This window comes from Cupressus sempervirens, chromosome 5 (assembly GCF_028749045.1).
Source record: "Cupressus sempervirens isolate cs-2001-9-10 chromosome 5, ASM2874904v1, whole genome shotgun sequence".
NCBI classification, from domain to species: domain Eukaryota; kingdom Viridiplantae; phylum Streptophyta; class Pinopsida; order Cupressales; family Cupressaceae; genus Cupressus; species Cupressus sempervirens.
The window spans coordinates 25,901,019-25,924,776 of NC_143122.1; positions in this window are offsets into that span (position 1 = coordinate 25,901,019).

The following is a 23,758-nucleotide window of genomic DNA, read 5'->3' on the forward strand; positions in this document are numbered from 1 at the left end:
TTCTAAACATTTCACAATTGACTGCATCACCCACAAGAACTCATTTATCAACTGGCTAATTCCTTTGTAGACCTTCACAGATGGTTAATTCCAACTAAATTATGGAAAAATTGTGATGTTTTAGAGCTTGGTGAACCAATGTTTACAATATTATGACACTAGAACTGGTTGTTTTAGAAAAATGATGTGTAATTGGAGAGTTTAATGCATAATATCTCATAATATCCTTCTTGCATCAAATTTGAGCATTTTTTCTTGTGTACAAGTTTATCACCTAAACACATTGCAAATCATCATTAAAAGTTAATTAACTACTTTTAATGTCCTTAATTTCATAATGACGCAATCACAGAAGGGCAAGTCATCAACATGTGACATTAAGCACACAATTATTTCTAGTCATTTCCATAAAATTTTGAAGTTACATGCAGTTTGAAATTGATTTAAAAGAAAATATTAAATATTTCCCTCCCTTGAACTAAATAAAGGCATGGGTCTCACTAGACTAGGATATGCAAGAGTGAATAATTATAAGCAATACCAAATCCTAACAAAGCATGAATAAAATAAAATAAAATATGTGCAAAGTTATGCTGTAGGTACCTAGCAACTGCTAGAGGAAAGATGTTCTAGAAAATATCATCAGAATTGATAGAGTGATGGCATGGAATGGTAAGATGGAAGAGAGAGAAGGTGAAATGGAATGGATGTGAAGAAAGTACTTTCAAGAAGAAAGTGTTTATTATGAATGCCTTGAACAGAATCAAGAAGTATTAGGAGTTAGGGTCAAAGTCCTAGACTCTTTGGCTATAAGAACAAAAATATCCTCATTGTGTTGGAATTATTGTAGGAACTCTTTACAACTAATTAGTTTATTTTAAATCTTGAGATGATTCCCATTGACAAATAACTTGAAGTGAATAGGATCAATGGTAGATAGCTCAACTACACCATTTGGAAATATGATAACAATCTCATACGGTCCTAACTAGAATGTTTGGAACTTCCCTAGGTTATGTTGGTACTTTAAGTCATAAAGGAGTGCCTAATCTCCTACATCAAACATTTTCTATTTGATAAACCTGTCATGCCACTATTTTCTCTGGTGTCAAATGATCTCAGTATTGTTCAATGCAGATTTTGTCCATTCATCAAGACCATTTAAACTCAAGATTTGGTCCTGTTGGGAAATAGCGAGTTCTATGCCAAGCTCTGAAGTAGTCCTTAATTTTTTATATTCAAACTCTATGGGCATTACTACTAACTTACCATAAATAAGCTCAAAGGGAGTAAAACCAGTTGTGGACTTCCAAGTGGTTCTATAAGCCTAGAGAGCTTTAGGAAGGCATGTGGCTCAAAATCCTTCCTATGGAGTGTTACAGTCTTGGTGAGAATGGATTCTAGCTCCCTATTAGTAACTTCTACTTGACCATTAGCCTGGGGATGATAAGGTGATAATTTACCATGCCTGATAGTATACTCCTTCATAAGAGCAGTTATCAAATTTGATGTAAACTAAGTCCCCTAATTAGATGTCAATTTTGTAGGAATGCCAAACTGCATAAAGATGGATTCATACCAAAAATTTTCCATGGTGCACACCAAAATGTAGGATTTTTCTTGTGAAGTAGGTTCAATGGGTCCCACAAAGTCAATTTCCCATTTGTTAAAGGGTGTGACAACTACTTGAGGATGCATGGGCATTTCATCTGATTTAGTGGGTCTTCCAATTCATTGACATTCTCACATTTCTTTGTATATCTAGCTACATCCTTGTTCAAGCTTGGCCAATCATACCCAGTTGTCAAGATTTTGAAGGATGTTTTTTTGGCTGCAAAGTGACCTCCATAGGGCTCATCATGACATGCCTTTAAGACATCATATGTTTCATCTTCTCTTAGACACATATACATGATTTGATCAGGTCCAATATAGAACATAAATCCAACAATCTATGAATAATTAAAGCTCTTCTCTGATAGTAACTTTCTCGCTTGGGCAAAGAAGTGAACTAACATTTTACCTGTGGTGAGGTAGTTAGCAATATTTGCATACCATGGGTTTTGTGCTCACAATAGAAAAAGGTGCTCATCTAGAAAACTATCAACAATGGTTATAGGATCATCAGGGACATGTATCTAAGAGAGAAAGTAGGCTACCACATTGGCCTTACTAGGTTTATCAACTGTGGTGATGTCAAATTCTTGCATAAGCAAAAACCTGCAAGCCAATCTTCTTGAAGTTGTAGGTATGTTCACCACATATTTTATAGCAAAATGGTCAATATGAACAAATTTTTCATATCTAGTAATGTAGTACCCAAACTTATTAAGGGCATAGATGATTGCAAGTAATTCATTTTCAGTGACTATGTAATTAAATTCTACACCTTGCAAATTCTTACTGATGAAATAAATGACATGTTCAATTGAGTCTACTTTCTATCCTAACACAAAACCAATGGCATAGTATGAGGCATCTATATAAATGTGAGAAGGCATGCCCCAATTGGGTCCTTTCAAAATAGGTGCTATGGTAAGAACTTGCTTAAGCTATACAAAGGATGTTGCACAATCAAAGTCCTAGGCAAATTCATACTCCTTTTTGAGAAGGTTGTAGAGAGGTGCTATAAGTTAACTAAAGTTTTTAAAAAATCTTCTATAATATCTAGCATGTCCCAAAAAAGTGTATACATCCTTCTTCTTCTTTGACATAAGCAAGGTATTAATGACTTTAATCTTTACTAGATCTACTTGCATGCCCTTAGATGAAATGAAATGGCCTAGTACTACCCCTACCTCCATCATCATAAAACATTTCTCATTATTTAGGGAAAGGTTATAGTCTAACATCTTTTTAGTACCATTTCTAGATTTTCTTTTGCTTCATCAAAAGTAGCACTATAAATAGTAAAATCATCCATGTAGATCTCCATACAATTAGTAGAAATATCTAAAAAGATACTAATTATAGCTCATTGAAATGTGTCTACAACATTGCACAAGCCAAAAGGTAAGACTAAATAGGAAAATGTTCCCCATGGGCAAGTGAAAGTTGCTTTTTTCTTGATCTTTTGGGGATATTTGCATTTGATTGTAACCACTAACACCATCTAGAAAAGAAAAATATTTTTTTCCAGCTAGGTTGTCAAGGACTTGATCTATAAATGGCAAGGGAAAATGGCCCTTCTTAGTGGCTGAATTGAGCTGCCTATAATCTACACAAACTCACCATTTTCATCCCTTCTTGGGTACTATAACCAAGGGCAAGGCCCATTTTCTATCAGAGATGGGGTATATAAAACCAATACTTAATAATTTCTATAATTCATTCTTAACTATATCTTCTAAGATAGGGTTAACTCTCCTCCGAAGCTATCAAATAGGTTTGAAGTTAGGGCTAATGTAAATCTTGTGAGTGCAAAGCATAGGGTCTAATCCTTTCATGTCCATGTAATCCCAAGAAAATGCACTTTGATTCTCCTATAGTAACTACAACATAGCTTTTTTTTGAGAGAGTGATAAGGTATTGTGTACATTTAGTTCTTTTCCTATACCAAGTTCCATTTTAATAACCTTATTTTCCATTATAAATTGGGAAACGGGAGATGAGTCCATCTCATGACATAATAATGAATGGTGAAACAATGAAGTTTCTAAATAATATGGTAAATTAAAGGATGGTAAAATAGTTTCTAAGATACATTTATCTTGAGGAAACATTAGAGACTCTGGTCCATATTCATTTAGAATAATGGATGAAATTAATTTTTCTTCTTCTTGAATAGCTATAAATGATTCTCTACCTATTATCATTAACTGATGGATGGAATTGACTTATGTATCATTATTACCCAAGTCAAGCTAGATTACTTGGTCATCTAGTAACAATGGTTGAGAAGAGGAGTATAAAGTTAGATTCTTGGTATGAATGACATTGGATATTGTCATCTTCCAAAATTAGAAAGCTATAAAGGAATCTACAGTGGCCAATTATGGTCTTCCTAAAATTAAAGGATATCCTCCCATATTAGCTATTGGGGAGAGAATGACAATCAATTTGAGACTCCCAAGAATTTAAGGTGACTATAACATATTCTATCATCCCATCTGGTTTAATGGTAGAGCTATCAACAAGTTGAAGTATGGTGGGTGTCTCTCTAAGGCCAATGATATGCAGCTGAGACAATAACTCCTTTATCATGACATTAATAGATGCTCCTAAGTCAACTAAAGTGTTTTAAACATGGATCCCATGAATAGTGACTATAACTACAAGACTTCTAGGGTCAAAGTATTTAGGTAAAGTTAATTTCTCTAGCATTAAGTTAGACAACTGTCCTAGGAGATGAATTGTTTTTGGATCTTTCTTCTTCCTTCCTAGTTGTTTAATGCATGCTTCCTTGATAGATATAGTATAGGCAAGGACTTCCTTAATAACATCTAGCAATGGTATCTTTACTGTCATCAGCTTCAACTAATTAAGAAAATCAATGACTACATGGTTCTCTGTGGGTTGGCTTTGTTCTATCAACTTATAGGAAAATGGGGGTTCTTTGGCTATAGAAGAGTTCTACTAATTTGATTCATATGTATGCTCAATTAGATGATCTTCAACTTTATTTATTATAGGCCTTTAGGGTGTAGGAAGAGTGGTGCTTGACCCTAAGTGAATATCATTCAATGAGATGACATAACTTTATTGTTGAGCCTACTATTTAGTATTGTTTTAATCAGGATTAGGTTGAACTAGTAGTTGTGTCTGCTTGGGAGGAGTATTAGTAGGTACAAGAGGAGGAATTAGAGATTTTTTCTAAGGTGGTGGCAATAGGGTTTGCTAACTAGATTGGGAATTTCAATTTTGAGGTTGCTGCCAACCTTGCTTTGATTGCTTCTAGCCTTGCTAAGGTTGTTGCCAGCCTTGCTGAGGTTTTTGCCAACTATTATTTCCACTAAAACTAGAATTTAAATTTTTTTACCATTTATTATTGTTATTATAAATTTGAAGAGGGTCTTGTGACATACCTTTTCTTTGAGCCCATGGCCTTCTTGAGTGACACAAAGTACCTCTCTATTTTCATCAATGGCTTTGAACTCGATCAACATTGATTGTGTCTCTACACTTGCAATAGACTTACATCTACTTGGTGCTTTTTCTTTTCTCTATAATGTGGATAGTATTTAGTCAACATGGTATCAACTTCATCTTTCTTTCTTCTGACTTGTATGGTGTCTAGCTAAGTGGCTACATCATTAATGATGTCTTTCTTGAAGTCTGAGAACAAATTAGATAATTCCATCTTGGATACTCCTGAAATCCCATTGGACTAATGTGGTGGATCTTTAAGCCCCTTACCTTTCTTCATAGTAGCTCTAGAATAATTTAGGCATATACTCTGTATATAAGTCCAAGTCTTTTGAGTGATATCTCCTCCTACCATAATGTTTAGAGTTTCAATGCTTCCATCATTTACACCTTTTAGAAAAAGATGTTTCTTTGATTCCTCATTTAATTGATGCTGTCTATTACACTGTAGGTTGAACATGAACCAAGAAACATAATCTTCCAAGCTTTCATCATCCTTTTGGGATATCTTGAAAATTTCATCCCCTTTCAAATCTCATACCTTGTAGTATTCCTTATACTTTATATGAAACAAATTTCTCATTACAGGCCAATCTGCTAAAATTTTGGAACCCAACCCCATGAACCATCTTAGAGCAACTTCTTTGAGGGTAGAAGGAAATAACTTTAGTTTGTGAGCATCAGTTGTATAGTCATAACTTCTAGATATTATGTCAAAATCAAAGAGAAAGGTTTTAGGGTCTTCAATGATCAGGCCATAAAACTTGGAAAGTGAAGCAACATGTATGTTCTTTAAATTTTGATTACCTTGTTGAGGAGGGATAGGAAAAGGAAATTTTGGTTGAGGGTGAGGCTGAGACATTATTGGAAGGGGTACTAATAGTGGTACTTGATAGATGATAAGGGAAAGTGGATTATCTTGGTATTTAGGTTCAGCAAAGAGATCATTCAAATGCACAGATTCATCAAAGGATGAGAGTATTCATTCTTGTGCAGTATCAAATGGATTTTCAAATGGTTCTTCTTCATTCTCTCTATGAGGTTCTTTAGGTTCATGATTAAAAATTTCTTCCTGAATATTATAGGGAAGAAATATCCAAAGGAGGTCTCTTTTTCTATGCATGAAAAATAATGCAAAATCTAAACTAACATTATGACTTCAGGGTTGAATTAGATTGGCACCTTCTCTAGAAATGGCACCAAAAATGACTAGTCAACTAAATACCTCAATAAAAAAGGATTGGACATCCTTTCACATTAAATCCATGATTAGATATAATCACATGTTTTTCTAAGAATACCTCATTAACCTCATTTTATTTTGTCAACTGGGGAGCATAAGCTTGAGAGGGTGGCTAAAAAGCATATGCTCTAATTTCTCTTTAAGTCATTTCAACTAAAACAAAAAAGGAATGTTGAAGGAAACTAGACTAGGAATTGAAATGACATCTTATCTTAAAGCTTAGAGTACTACTACAAAAAGTAAATCTATCTATGCACCTATGTTGCAGAAACAGTTCAATGATTCTATTATTGGGATTAAAGATAGAGTAACTGAGGGGGGGGTGAATATGTTACTAACAAAAATTAATCCACAGATCCCTTAGATGTCTTAAAGATCTAGTTACTGCTAATACTTGGTAAACAAATGCTGTAACTTGGTAAATTAAATTATTACTTACCTTCAAGCATTCATGCATGTAACTGAAAACAAAGTGAACACAAGAGACACCAGATTTAACGTGGAAACCCAATATGTGAAAAACCACCAAATAACTAGTCACTGATTTTTCACTCTTATGAAGTGAGCCCTATTAAGAGCCAACCGTATTAAAGGTTACAATACACAATATTAGGTGTGACCTTGTTAGAGGATTTAATCACCCTATTAGAAGTGGCCTTGCTAGAGGTCTTTAGAACAATTCAACTAAACTATTACCTTGTTAGAGGATTTACAAAATGGTTGTTAAACCAACTCTGTTAAGAGATTTGGAATCACTGCTACAATGGTTAGAAAGAAACAATGAATTAACCTGAACAAGGTGCAACTAAATTTGCTAATTATAGGTCTTTGTTTTGCTTCATTAGATCCTTCTTGATCAAATATGGCTCTGTTGCTCCTCAATGGTCTCTGATCATCCTTCAAATTCACTTCCACAATAATCAGTCCTCATATCTCATTAATTCCACACTTCCATCTTACTCTCCCTTAGAATTCACAACTTGACCTCTTACTTATACCATTCAAATTGTCAGGTCAGCTCATTCACATGTTACATTTACCAATAAACCATACATTAGTCAGCTACAGATATTACTTTCAACAAATAAATGTTATTTCATAAAATAATGAAATCTTTTTCTGGCTAACCCTACTCAATAAATACTACTTCTAGAAATTTCCTAAGTTAACCTTCTTGACTTGGTTAACATTGCAATATCCTTAAAATCCTTTGGCTGTCGAGTTTACTCGATAAGAGCTGAATCCCTAAGTAATAACTGTTTCTTCCAAATTACCTTTGATGATCAAGTGAGCTTGGTAAGAACTGCTTCTTCCAAATTACTTTTGATGACCGAGTGAGCTTGGTAAGAACTGCTTCTTCCAAATTACTTTTGATGACCGAGTGAGCTCAGTAAGAACTACTTATTTTCTTTGCTGACCTTTCAAGCTTGGTTGACTCTGTCCTTTGTCTAGCTGACCTTCTAAGCTTGGTAGACACTATCCTTTTTCTAGCTGACCTTCTGAGTTCGATAGACACTATCTTTTGTCTAGCTGACCTTCTGAGCTTGGTAGAAACTATCCTTTGTCTAGATGACCTTCTGAGCTTGGTAGACACTATTTGATGACTAATATAATATTTGTGTGACATCAAAGACAACACACAATTGAATAATTGTATCCAACAATCTCCCTCTTTGGCATTGATGAAAACACATGTCATAGCAGAATGAAATTTGAAAAAAAGTCTTTTATTGACAAAATACTTTACTTTCTTTCTTCAAATACAACAAACTCCCTCTTTCTTAATAATCTCTCCTTTTTATGCAAACTCTTATTATTTTGCAAGCAAATTTCAGAAAGATATGATAGCAGTATATTCTCCCTCTTTGACAACACATGCCAAAGACAACTCAAAATAGTTGAATAGCATTGTACTTGATGTACTGATTCATATACAATATCTTCATTAGTTTTCTGCATCAACTGATAGATCTTCAATTCTATTCCTGTTGATTCATCACTAAAATTGTATTTTAGTGAGCTTCAGATAGGGGAATGACCCCTAACTTATCTCTTAGATACAAGAATGCATCCTTGGGTAAAGGCTTTGTGAATATGTCAGTAATTTGTTCCTTTTTATGCACATATTATAATCTTATTTCTTTTTCTTGCACCAATTCTCTAACAAAGTAATATTTTATGGCAATATGCTTGGTTTTTGAATGCATCACTAGATTCTTGGAGATGTTAATTGCACTTGTGTTATCACAAAACATAACAACTAGTTCTTTTATTTCTTGCTTCATTCCTTCCAATAATTGTTTAAACCACATAATGTTTGAGCAATTTACTACTGCTATAACATATTTAGTCTTTTCTGTGGATTGAGATGTACAATTCTACTTTTTGCTTGTCCAAGAAACCAGCCTTTTTCTGAGAAAGAAAGCTCCTCCACTTGTGCTCTTTCTGTCATCAATATTTCCTACCCAATCTGCATCAGTGAAAAACTTTAAATCTAGTTTTCCTCCAAGTTTATACCATAATCCATAATCTTCAGTTCCTTTTAAGTATCTCATGATCCTTTTGATTGCCATCATGTGATTTTCTTTTGGTTTTGTTGAGAATCTTGCTACAATTCCTATTGCAAGGGTAATGTCTGGTCTTATGTGCACTACATATTGCAACTTTCAAATCATAGATCTATACAATGTCTAATCCACTTCCTTTGATTCATCATCCTTGGTATGTTTTAATCTAGTACACATAGGAGTCCCAACTGGTTTGTAGTCTTCCATCCCAAACTTTTTTAGTATCTCTTTGATGTATTTAGATTGAGTGATGTAGATACCATTCTTATTCTGTTGAATTTGAAGACCAACAAAGAATTTGATTTCACCAAACATTGACATTTCAAATTCCTTGTTCATATTTTTTGAAAATTCTTTGCAACGATCATCATTTCTTGTGAACAAAGTATCATCTACAAATATTTCTACCAAAACAATCTTATTATCTGGTCCTTCCTTTATGTACAAACTATTGTTGTCATTAGTTCTTTGAAAACCAATATGAATAAGATAATTATGCAATCTTTCATACCATGCTCTAGGGGCTTATTTCAGATTATATAATGCTTTATGCAATTTGCAGACCATGTCCTTCTTCTCTAGATCAACAAAAACTTTAGGCTACTCTATGTAAACCTCTTCCTCCAATATGCCATTGAGAAATGCTGACTTGACATCCATTTGATAAGCTTTGTATCCTTTGAATGCATCATATGCAAGTAAAGTTTTGACACCTTCCAATCTTGCAATAGGAGCAAAAGTTTCTCCATAGTCTACAACTTCTTCTTGTGAATATCCTTTGACCAGTCTAGCTTTGTTCCTTGATACCTTACCATCTTCATTTAATTTGTTTCTGAATACCCACTTTGTTTCAATCACATTCTTGTCTTTGGGTCTAGGTACAAGAGTCCATGTTTTGTTTTTCTCTATTTTTTCTATCTCTTCATTCATAACTTCAATCCAACTTTCATTGTCTAGTGCATCTTTGACATTTCTAGGTTCAAAATTAGCAAGTAAACAAGTACCTTTCAACTTACTTCTTGTCATTGTTCCTTTTAATTTATCACCAATGATCTGATTTGGTGCATGATGCTTTCTGACATACTTGGCTAACATGAGCTCCTTGCCTTTTGAATGACTTGCATTGTTATCCTTCTATGTCTCAACTTCTGGTTCTAATTCTAGTTGCTTGGGCTCGGTAGATGCTAACTCGGTAGCTTCTATTTGCAACTTGGGTTCTTGCAACTTAGTAGATGTTGACTCAGTTTGAACTTCTTGTGACTCAGTTAATGAAGAATTTGGAGTTGAGGAAGAAGATTAATAGGTATACTTGGCATTGTATCAAGTTCAATGTAAAAAAATCTTTTTTAGTCTTCAGGATCCTTCTTGCTTTCTTCTTCTATTCTTTCTGCAAACTCATCAAATTTCACACGTGCACTTTCTATGACTTTGTGAGTAGATAAGTTCAAACATCTATATGCTTTGCTTTTGCAAGAGTATACCAAAAATATTCCTTCATCACTTTTTACATCAAATTTACCTTTTCTAGATTCTTTCAAAATGTAACATTTGCTTCCAAATACTTTTAGATAACTTACATTGGGTTTGTAGCCATACCACAACTCATAGGGTGTTTTGAATGAGTCCTTTTTCAGCTATACTCGATTTAAGGTATGAACTACAGTGCTGATAGCTTCACCTTCCAGTATTTGATAGTAATTCCTTTCTCAATCATTAAGGTTCTTGCACAATCCATTATAGATCTATTCCTTCTTTCTACTATTCCATTTTGTTTAGGAGTTCTAGGTGCTAAAACCTATCTTTTTGATTCCCCTTTCAATGCAAAAGTTATTGAACTCATGTGAAATGAATTCACCACCTCTGTTAGACCTTAAGCATTTCAATCTTTTGCCTATTTCCTTTTCTACTTTGGTCAAATACTATTTGAACTTTTCGAATGCTTATGATTTCTCTCTTAGGTACATGATAGTCATCATTCTTGAATAATCATCAACAAACATAATGAATAATTTTTTACCCATATAACATTCAATGCCAATAGGTCCACACAAATCAGAATGCACAATTTCTAGAACTTCTTCAGTCTGATAGTTCTTGCTCTTAAAACTAGTCTTTCCCATTTTACCAATTTGACAATTCTTGCATAGACCAACCTCAGGTTTCTTTATGTAAGGAATAGTTCTTACTTTCCTAAATTTACTAATTTTTATTCAGTTGTCAAAGTTTACATGACACAACCTCCTATGCAATAACTAACTTTCTTCAATTTGAGCAATGAAACATGAACATTCACCAAATTCAAGATAAAATAAGTTACCTTTTGTTTGAGTGCCTGATCCAATAAGCTTTCCTTTGCCATCCAACAATTTTTCTTTTTCATGCATAAATTCTACTTTGAATCCATTATTGAGTAGCTATGCCACACTCAAAAAATTATGCTTTAGTCCTTCTACCCAATATACATTATCACATACAAGTTCCTTGGTTAGTGAGATTCTTCCTTTTCCTCTTATATAACAAGATTCATTGTTACCAAATCTTACACTACCACCATCATAGTCTTCAAAATATCCAAACTTAGTTTTATCACCAGTCATGTGATGAGAACAACCACTATCTATGATCCATGTATCATTTCTATTCATATGAGAAATGAGTGCCATTTTCTCATCATTATCAGGCTCATCTTTATTAGCAATGTAGACAATTTCATTAGAATCATTAGAATCTTTTTCCATAAAATATGTTTTCTTACCTTTATCCTTGAATGATTTGAAGTCTCTCTTACCATTATACTTGTGACCTTTCTTCTCATCTTTTTTTTTCTTATATTGGCACCTAGCAACAATATGTCCAATTTCTTTACAAGAGAAATAGATTAGAGGAACCTTACCTTTGTATTTCCCTTTGCCTCTTGAATATTTTCTTGCTAGTAGAGCTTTAACCACTTCAAGATCACTATCTGAACTTTGTTCTAATTCTTCATCACTCTTTGATTGTGGATCCTTCATCTTTTTCCCTTTTTCTTTGAGTGAAAGCTTGGCTTCAAATGCTGATTCAACATTCTTGGCAGCTGGAACATAATTGTCATAGTTGTCTAGCTCAAATGCAGTCAATCTTCCAACTATGGCCTCTAAATTTATTTTATGATTTGCCTCACATCTCCTTTCTTGAATTGTAGAGATTCTGATTGCATAAATGGGAAGTAGAGTTCTAAGAACTTTACTTATAACTGTCTCCTCACTAATATCTCCTCCAGATGCTTTGATTGCACTAACACATGCTTTATCTCTTTCAACATACTTTGCAATGTTTTCATCCTCTCTCATCCTCATTTGATCAAATTTCCCTCTCAAACTTTCTGCTTTGGCTCTTCTTACATTATCATCTCCTCCATAGATCTCTTTCAGCTTGTTCCATATTTCAAAGGCAGTTTTGCAATCCTTGATGTTATCAAATTCTTCATAATTTAGAGTAGATGCTATATCTATCATCATGTTATTGTGAGTCTTCTTTTCAGCAATATCATTGATATTTAATGTACCAGAAGGTTGTTCATATTTTTTTATCAAGGTACTTTAGCCCTGTATTACCAATAGAAGCCAGATGAAGCCTCATCAATCCTTGCCATGTTAAGAAGTTGTCTTAGAATTTCCCTTTTGTAAGACATCTTGATCTTTAGCTTAGATCCTTGAGATCTTTTCCTGTAAGAACCAATAGTTATGATACCAATTGTTGGGATTAAAGATAGAGTAACTAAGAGGGGGGGTGAATTAGTTACTAACAAAAATTAATCCACAGATCCCTTAGATGTCTTAAAGATCTAGTTACTGTTGATACTTGGTAAAAAAATGCTGTAACTTGGTAAATTAAATTATTACTTATCTTTAAGTATTCATGCATGTAATTGAAAACAAAGTGAATACAAGAGACACCAGATTTAATATGGAAACCCAATATGGGAAAAAACACCTAGTAACTAGTCACCGATTTTTAACTCTTCTAAAGTGAGCCCTATTAGGAGCCAACCCTGTTAAAGGTTACAATACACACTGTTAGGTGTGACCCTGTTAGAGGATTTAATAACCCTGTTAGGAGTGGCCTTGCTAGAGGTCTTTAGAATAATTCAACTAAACTGCTACCTTGTTAGAGGATTTACAAAATGGTTGTTAAACCAACTTTGTTAAGAAATTTGGAATCACTGCTACAATGGTTAGAAAGCAGCAATGAATTAACCTGAATAAGATGCAACTAAATTTGCTAATTATAGGTCTCTGTTATGCTTCATTAGATCCTTCTTTAACAAATATGGCTTTGTTACTCCTCAATGGTCTCTGATCATCCTTCAAATTTACTTCCATAATAATCAGTCCTCATATCTCATTAATTCCACACTTCCATCTTACTCTCCCTTAGAATTTGCAACTTGAACTCTTACTTATACTATTCAGATTGTTAGGTTGGCTCATTGACATGTTACATTTACCAATAAACCATACATTAGTCAACTATAGATACTACTTTGAACAAATAAATGTTATTTCATAAAATAATGAAATCCTTTACTGGCCGACCTTGCTCAGTAAATACGCTTCTAGAAATTTCTTGAGTTAACCTTCTTGACTTGGTTAATATTATAATATCCTTAAAATCCTTTGGCTTCCAAGTTTACTCAGTAAGAACTGAATCCCTCAATAAGAACTGCTTCTTCCAAATTACCCTTGATGATCGAGTGAGCTTGGTAAGAACTGCTTCTTCCAAATTACCTTTGATGACAGAGTGAGCTCGGTAAGAATTGCTTCTTTGATTTTCTAACCTTCTTTGATTTGCTAACCTTCTAAGCTTGGTAGACTCTGTCATTTGTCTAGTTGACCTTTTGAGCTCGGTAGACACTATCCTTTGTCTATCTGACCTTCTAAGCTCAGTAGACACTATCCTTTTCCTAGCTAACCTTCTAAGCTCGATAGACACTATCCTTTGTCTAGCTGACCTTTTAAGCTTGGTAGACACTAGTTGATGACTAATATGATATTTGTGTGACATCAAACACAACACACAATTGATCCAACATCTATTACCAATGGCTGTAGGAACAACATAAGTCTACTTTGCAAAGAAACAAATAAGAAAATGAAATCTACTTTAACAAAGAAGTTCACTCACCAAGTGGCCCCCTTTGGATGAGTGAACTAGAAATGATGATGAAGAAAAAAGATGGAAACTTGAACTTTCTATTCTATTCATTCATAGTAAGAGATTACATCTGATTAAAAATAGGATTACACACTACTATAATAGACCTCTATACCATTGTAGGGCTTTCCCTTTTAAAGATAAAGCTAAGAATCTAATAGCCACATCATCTTCTATAATACCATGGATATTATAGACATTTACAACCTCTTGGATGTGTTCTAAGGGAGAGATGAAAGTTTCACTAGTGAATTTAGGTATAATTTTAAGAGCAACTACTGGTATGTCATGTCTTTGGGCTAACAAAAGAGGACTTCCACCATTAAAGGTGCCAAAAGCATGAGCCCTATCCATATAAGAAAATGATCTATTAATATGAGTAGATGGTACTCTAAGTTGAGATCTAACAATAGGAGGAGGGGAAATTGATCTTGCAGGTGTATGGATTTCTTTTGTACTCCTAACTAGTGATAGAGACAATCTAGTCTTCCTTATTTTATGGTTGAAAAATGAAAGCTCTTAGTATTAGACATTAACTCTAGAATATGCCCTTGTTTAAGCTTTGGGCATGAATCACAACAATCTTGGCCTAACACTAGATATGAAGGGTGTAGGGTGTAGAGTCACCAAGTGCTTGGCAAAAATGAGCCTATTCAAGGCTTGAAAAATTTAGAGCAACACTATTTCCTTAGCAACAACTTGAAATCATTCTCTTTGACACTAGTAGACTTGGAATATTCTTTAAATAAGTGTCCCACTAGGCATGCCAAAGATTTTTGTCACAAAAGTTTGTACCCTTGTCCAAAGTTTTTACCTAAGGACAACCTTGTGAAACATGGAAACAACCTCCAAGCTATGGGACTTGAATGATGAGGTTGAGTATCTGGAGAAGGCCAGCTTCCTTTTCTATCAAGATACACCTAAATAATACTTGGAGGGGAAAAGGGAGAAGGAATGCATAAAAGAAAACTACCTATTCTATTCTAAGGAGGTGATGCACCAAAATAGAGTGTTTGATCTTGTTTCTGCCCATAAATGCACAAGTAACAATTATAAGCTCAAAGAATATAGATTCAAACTTTTCTTAATTCAACAACCACATGTAGATTAGACAAAAAAATAATGCTATAGGAAGAACTTCACTTGATATCATTCAAATGCCAAAATTATATAATCATGCAAATTGCAAAATATAGACAAGAACATGAAGTAGAGGCAAAGGAGTCCTTCATAATGTTGGCTAAAAGAGATATAGTAGAGAATTAAAATGGATTAGAGGCATCAAAAATTATAGTAGTAGGCATGGGAAGAAATACTAGAGAATTAGAGAAAGATCAACCCTTTAAAAGGCTATATCATTTTCCTTTATAGTGCAAGCATAAATTAGACAGCTTCCACTCAAGGGTAAGGCACAACTACCACATCAAGATTGCAAAGAAAATCACAAAGATCTAGAAAATCTGATCTTGGAATAGATCTAGATGCAAGAAAATTCAATATTTTTCCAAAAGATGATATTGAGAAGACAAAAATGGTGGTCATTAATGCACAACTAGGTAGATGGAGAAATAGGTGATGGGTGCATGTTCCTTTTGGATTTACTAAGCATGGGAAATGCTAAAAGCAATTTTTAGATGATGAAAAACCTGATCTACCATTAAAAAGTTATTTCTTCTTTGCTATTAGCATGCCAAGTTAGCTGTATCAATAGGTCAATAATATTCAACATTCATCTTGTACCTTTCCTACAATTCTATTGCACAAAGACCCTTTCCTTTTCTAGCTTGGAAAGTAAAAACCTTTCTCATGGTCAACTAAAGGTTCTATGATCTTACGATCATCAATAAAGTCACAACCCTTGTATCATCTCTAGCCTAGAAGCTAACCTCTATGATATTATGACACAACATATCTTCTGGTTGAGGGCATCTTTATCCTTCCTACGATCTTACAATCATTGACTTGTCTTAACATTGTACCTCCCTTGAAGTCTCTTTAAAATCTTACAATTGCTACAATGCTACAACAAATCCTTTTTCCTTGTGTCTTTGGAAGACCTTTCCAACTACACATACAATCTTATGACAACCACATATCATAAGATCATAACCCTTCTTACCACCTCTTGTGACCATATGCTTCTATGATGTTACAATAGCTAAATATCATAACATTAATAACTTTAATAATTAACCTTATGATTTTACACTAGATCATAAGATCACAACATGGAATCATGGTCACATTATTGTAGCTCTAACCCTTAACTTCTTTTGATCTAAAGAAATGGGGCCCACTAGGGACACACATCAGGACCTCACCATATCACTAAAACTAAACATCTATCATTTTCTCATAGCGACATGATGAGTGACATTTATCTTCTTCCATCTAATGGCCCAAGAACATGTGACCAATACACCAACCATTGTCAAAATTCAAACCAATTAGAACTTGTCCATGCACCAGCCTATTTGACATTGATCCACCTCACCCACAACCTATAAGGAAAATAAGACCCACAAGCCATGTGGTAAGTGCTTTCAATGTCACATAATTTAAAATACTTGTAGCTTTCCATAATGATATAGTCCGGACCCTCAATCCTATAAATATTGATGGCTGGGAAGATGTACAATGTGCTTTGTTAGAACTGAGGAAGGAGGCTCCACTATGCTACATGTCCATTTGTTGTTTTGTCACCTTCCATAAGACCCTTGTAAATTCATAAGCTGACAAGGTGAGGATCATAGATCTAGGAAGATCTAATGGTATGAAAAGTTGTGGCCTTGCAGAAATATTACAAGATGACTTAAGCTTGAGACTTTGGATATAATGCATATAACCAAAGTATTCTCGCACAACATAATATTCAAATTTTTAAATATATGAATGTTAGGGTATGCTTAGGTCTTGAACTCAATTTTTTGGTGGGAAGGCATATTTGGTTAACATAGCCCCATCATTGATTTTCTTCCTTAGACATATTAGGTCTAAGAGTAGTATCTCCTATGGAAGAAACATTTTTTATCATACTATGCTCTTTCTTTAGCTAATAGGGTAGTGAAAATTTCACCTAGAAGCCTAGTGTTATTAGACTCATAATTTAGGGATGAGGATCCTCTTTCTATCACATGCTAACACTATGAATGGGACAAGCTATTATCTCGGGGCTTCCATGTATGACTAAAATCTCCTTTCTTCTTAGGCCGATTCTTCCTACCAACATGAGGTAGTTCTATGTATAGAGGGACTTCTAGGTTTTCCTTTGTATATACTCTCATGTTTTTTCTTCTATTAATGATTGCAAAAAATACTTTGAAAATATAGTACTAGCTAATAAACCTTTAGTTGAGTCGCCACCCATTGAAGGGAAAAAACTTTAATGTATCCCAAAGAAAAAAACTATCATGAGAATGGAATGTTTGACTACAAATTTAACACAAGGGTCAAATATACAATAAACTTATGTTATGATGCACTTTGTGAAAAGAAAACTTTGTTACATAGACAAGACACCACTCTGATGCATGACCTATCATACTTTGGGATACCACCCACATCATGTGATTCTTGTTGTATTAAAATCATTTTTAGATTATCAAGGTTTGTCTACTAAAAGAAATCAATACAAGGTTCCCTAGAAGAGTCACCATTTTGTTGGCTCCTGATTTGACATAATTTAAATAACCTTTTGAAAGGGAAAGCTACCTAGGCATTAGCTAGAAACCATAATAGATAACTTAACAAAAATCAAGAGTACCAACTGAAAAGACTTTGGAATATCATATTCTCTCTGAACTCTGCAAAATTTAGGAAGGTATACCTAGGAATTTACACTCTATTTCTTTTTATTACTCAAATTCCAATATAAAATTCCTTACAAAAGATAATTGGCCTTAATTCTTCTAATCCTAGGACTATAAGAGAGATGATAAATAGATAATTCATCAAACCCTAAAACTCCATGGATCAAGTAAATGCACACTACTCAAATCTTCAACAATAAAACTTAAAAGGTTGATTCATAAAAGATTATTCCATATAGAAATTTCCAACTACCAATGCTAATGGATGATCAATGCCTTATTCATTGGGCTATTATCTCACATGAATTTTACATTTACTATCTGATCAATCTCAACACTTTGTGAGAATAATATCAATATTCATTTCTAGATCTCATTCTTATCAAAATCTTCATTGAAAACCAAGGAATTCTTCCAACTTACATCAAGAATTTACATAACCCATTTAGATAATTAGAAAAATGTAAACTATAATATAATTCAGAACACATTACAAATGAGATTTTGTAAAATTTCCTATTAAATCTCATAGAAATAAATGGTAATAAAAGAAGAGACAAGATCTAAAATGTATAGCTAACTTTCTAAATATTTTTATTACTTTCTTTAAAAAAATACAGTTCAATGTTAACTTCTATAGGAGAAAAACCCCATTTGATTAGAAAATCTTAACTCTTACATCTCTAATTCTATCTTTAGAAACTCAACATATAATAACATGGACTGACTTAGAAAATGAACAAAACTAGTTCAACCAAATGATTCTTAGATTGTTTGAAAGCCTTGGGAACTCACTTATAAAGGTGAGTTGCAAACAAGCTTTAGGCTTCAAAAGAGACACATGTCATGTATTAATTTGATAGATTCACTTTTCACAACTAAAAACATGTGACTTACATTGATATACAATCAATTTTCAAAATTACAAATTTCCTTTGATGTGATAGGCAAGATACAACCACTTTTATACAAAATATTCCCTATTCATGAGAAAAATTGATTTTGTAATTTATTACTCTGGTGGGTCCTCATGATTTGGGTAATCATTTGGATCATATTTCTTTACCCATTCATGATATTCTTCATCAAATGGCCATGCATGCTTGAGGATCTAATTTTCCACATGTCTAGAGGAGTTATACTTCATTGTAGCTTGAGTAACCTCTCTCTCAAATTTTTCATAAAAGGTACTAGAATTTACCAATTTGATATACATGGCTGGACAATCACCATATTCATATCCTTTTCTATAATTTTTACCATATTACCTACCTTAGTAATAGCCTCTACTTTCTAGTTAGTAAAATTTTTGATATTCTTATTTATATCTATGAATGGTGGGACCATGGTATCTTGATAGCTTTCTGTGGCCTCTTTCAAATCCTTCAATCTATTTTCAATATGTTTTGGCGGCATTGAATTTTTTTGATAGATTTGAAAATTTTAGCAATTGGCATAGCATTTTGGGAAGCATAAGGATCTATTCTTGCACATAGCTCCACCTTCTTCATTTTTTGTACCTTGGTGATCCACCTTTGATAGGTAGGCTTAACCAATGTTCTATCATCTTCCATCTTGCTAATTGCAAAGTTAATATCTTCTATGCCTCATACATATTAAATAATTTTGTATCTATCTTCCCATGTATCATCATTAATGTAGTTCTAACAATGATTTCTCTATCATAATCATGTTTGTCCTGACTACTTTCTAACTGCATCTTTAAATCCACCACCTCTTTTTCTTAATTCATCATCCTTTTTTCTTATTTTTATTTTAGTTTGTTGCAACTAACCTTTCTGAGAAAAGGTTATGATGCTCAATTTTTTAGATGACTCTTCCTAACTCTAGGTTGGTGGCTCAAAAATAGTAGTAGCTTTAACAAATTCAAACTCAAATATTTTCCCTTCCAACAATTTTTTTTTGCATATCAATTGTCTCTTTTGTCTTCTCATAGGCAGAAAAGAGATGTCTATACTATTCTTGTAAATTTTTAGATATCTTTTCTTTATCAAGGGAAACATCATGAAGATAATAAACTTGTTCTTGAAAGCTACATATTTCACAAATTCATCATCCTCAACATTCACATCAGAGCCTTCTTTTGTCAATTCCCTAGGGATAATGCCTTTTATTTCCTGTATGGTGATGTCATAAATAATGTTTATGGGGGTTTGAGGATCTTCTTTTCTCAACAACTCATGAGGGGTATATAAATATTCATCATCATCATTATCATCATGGGGAAAATTAAATCCCCCTAGCTACTTCATCTCTTGAATATGACCTTTTCCTTTAGTAGGCTTCTCTCCTTGGGCTTGCACCTCCTTTCCTTGGGATACATCTTCAACATGGGCCTCTATGGCATTATGAGAAATAGGAGGTGGAATGAGAGAATTAGGGGAAGGAGATATCCTCTTAGGATCCTCTACCATGATTTCTTGCATACTTGGGGCTTCAATTATGTTGGGATCAATAGTTTTCTCTACCCTTCTTCTTCTTTGGTGTATTCTCAAACTAGTTTGAGCTTTAGGCTCTAAACTTGTGTTAGCAATAGGGGATGGTGTTTCCCCTCTGATCCTCTTTTGTCTCATCTTCTCTTTATGGACTATATTAGTTGATTGTAGAAAAGTATGAAGGATTTCTTCATTTTCCATAACTATGATCTTTTTCTTATTTCTCTTCCATAGTTTCTCATTCATTTTTCCATATATTTCAATAAAATGATTGAAAATTATCCTCAATATTTGCTCCAAACTCTTGCAATTTGAGAGAAGTTCATAACTGGGTCCTATTCATTGATTTCACTTAACATATCATGATAAATATGCCACCCAATATTCTTCCTTTTCTATGATTCCAAATCTTTATCATTTCTAATAATATCTTTAGGTAAATAAAATTCATGGGAACCTCTAGGGTTTAAGTTTATCTTTCTTATCAATCTAGCATAGAAACCCTCAATATCATTTAACCTTTTTGAGATGACATCCATATTATATGGTCTTAATAGATAAACTGGGTGATCTCTACCTTCCTTCATTATTGCAAAGTGATGGAATAAGGTGAGGCCAGGAAAGAAAGTTCCTTTTCTTGCCTTTTTAGGTGGGAAATTAGTATCTTGAAACATTGCAATCTGCTTGATGTCTTCCAAGATTCCAATCCTCAAAGGGACATACCTAATAGACACATTTTGTCTTCTTGGGAAACCATATATTCTAATAACTATTGTGTTCTTGTCGAATTAAATGTCTCTACATTGATGAAACATCTTTGGTCTAACACCACAATTAATTCGCATAAAAAATGTTCTTAAAGCTTGAGATAAATTGCTCATATTTTGTAAGGTTCTCCTCCTAAATATTGATCCAAAATATTTTTAAAAAATAATGAAACTTGACCCTTCCCAATCAGAAGACAAGGTGGTAGTCCATAACAATTGTGGCAATTGTTCACCATCTCTTTCAAAGTCCAAATCCATACAATGTGCAAAATAATCTTTATTATTAAAGAGAAATAAATGCATCAACTTTGAAAAACATCTAAAATTTGAAGACTTACCTATTTTTATGATTTCAAATTCCTCATTGATATTGCTCTCCTAGGAAATCAAAGATTACTACTTCTCCATCCTTGTGTAGTCCAAAGATCATCCATAATATAGCCTTATTGAATTTCCTATTGTTTGGCAATCCTATAACCTAATATAAGGTTGTGTGTATTAAAAAAGGCATCATTATAATACACACATTTTCCTATAGTATTTGATATAACCAAATGTGAAAAATCTACCTCCTTGAAAAATGACATAACCAATTTCTATTGTCTATCAACCCCTCATTGTCAAAAGATTCATCAAACATTTTGAAGTCAACTCTATCAATTACTTTAGATAAATTAAAATTGAAATCTTTCCTACTAGATTCTACATCAATTATGAGGAGAACATTCCCATCTAGATCTCTGATCTCATGTGTTATGGGATAATATCTATCCATTGATTCAAGGAGTAGGTCAATATCCAAGAACATAATAGGGACTACCGACTTCCCTAAATTATGTTGGAATACATTACTAAGTGGACTCCCTATATTTTTCTAGCCTTACCACCATCTAAATATTTGCAAACCCTTGGTTGGTATGTGAGTATATGCAATGCTCCCAAACCTATCCTTTAAACTAGGGTGGGTTTTATTTCCTAAGGTTATATAGAACCCACTTTCCTCTTTACCTTCCTTAGAATATGGAAAGTTATCAAGGAAGTCATCTTGAAATCTCCTATCCTCAAATTCAAATTTACCAGAGTATTTTTCTGTGAAGCATTTTCTATACAATCTAATTTATCACAAGACCTAGCGTTGTTCTTCCTTATAATATTTTCTAAGCCAAGGCTTCATTTTTCTTACAAATGAGTATATATAATTTTTCCTATTTCTTTCTATGTAGAGAAAAGAAGCAATATTGTCAATTTTACTTGTAATTTCTTTACAGGTGTATCTTTCAAACTCTTCACCATTTAATAGCTCTAGGAAACTTGATCACTCTGCAAACTCAAAAATTATTGCATTTGATGTATGAATATTTATAAACTCAAAATATGTACACCATCAATTTTTGTGATACATCTAAAAAATTTGAATTTTCAAGCTTCTCAATCCCATTTCTCTAATTTTGAATTTCAACCATGGATGAAAACTTGCTAGCATATCAGATGATCATGATCTCTTATTAACTTTAATTGACAATCCATGTCTCCTCTTAGGCCCAACTTTCAAACAATAAGAATGAATATGTTAGCCACACTAGTGAATGTTGAAAATTCCACAAAGTTGAGATGAGTAAGACATGTGTCAAAATCTCATTTACTCGCCATACAATTGCCCTTTCCTTGAGATGATACACAATATATTGATCTTCTAAGCTTATAATAAGTTGATGGAAAGCCAAAATTTATTGAGGACTAAATCATGGCCATAGAAAATTCCTCATGGAAAAACCATCACTTAAAAACCCTCAAACATTGAGTGGGACATGTGGCACTATCACACTATATCTCAAAGAAAAACCTACAAACTTGCGAGATAATGCACACTATAGATTTATCACATGCTAGATCCCTAACTTTCCTTCTTCTTATGGGCCCCTCTAACACTATGAATACATGGAAAAATTAGTGCTCATGTCCCCCTGACTCATCAGATCCCACTAAAAATGTTTCCCTTCAAAGAATAACACGCATTGTCATTTTGATCAAACTCAAACTCCCTGTGTCAGTCATTCAAAGCAACACAAGCTATAAATTTCACTCTAAGAGATAATATAAACCAATAATGTGGATTTATCTAAAGATTAAATGATGCCCAATGGTTTGATTCATGTGCTCAGTTCTTTATTAAACAAAGTGATGAAATATTCTCTTGATACAAGACACGTGGCACAATCTCATTTAATCACTATGAATTCAAAACCTTTTGTGAGAGCATGCGAGCTATCTACTCATCCCTAACATTTTTTCTTGTAATCAAAATATGCCACCAAAATCTATTAGTAGCTATGTGGTCCAATCATATTTCAGGTCTCTACTTAAAATGCCTAGGTCCCACCAAAGACTAGACTGTATTAGACTCCATGTGTCATCATCGTACATGTACGCATTGAGACAAGTCAAAATTGTGAATTAATGCACACATTGATCCTCTTTATTCTTGCTTGAACATATGGGGCTCTTTGTGACACACATCATAATCCTACTTTGTCATAGTGATCTTGGGTTAGATCATTGAACACATGCAAGTTGTTGATTTTTCTTTCTTTAATTTTTTCTTTGGCCCCACATTCTTCCACATGTTCATAGGGTGAAT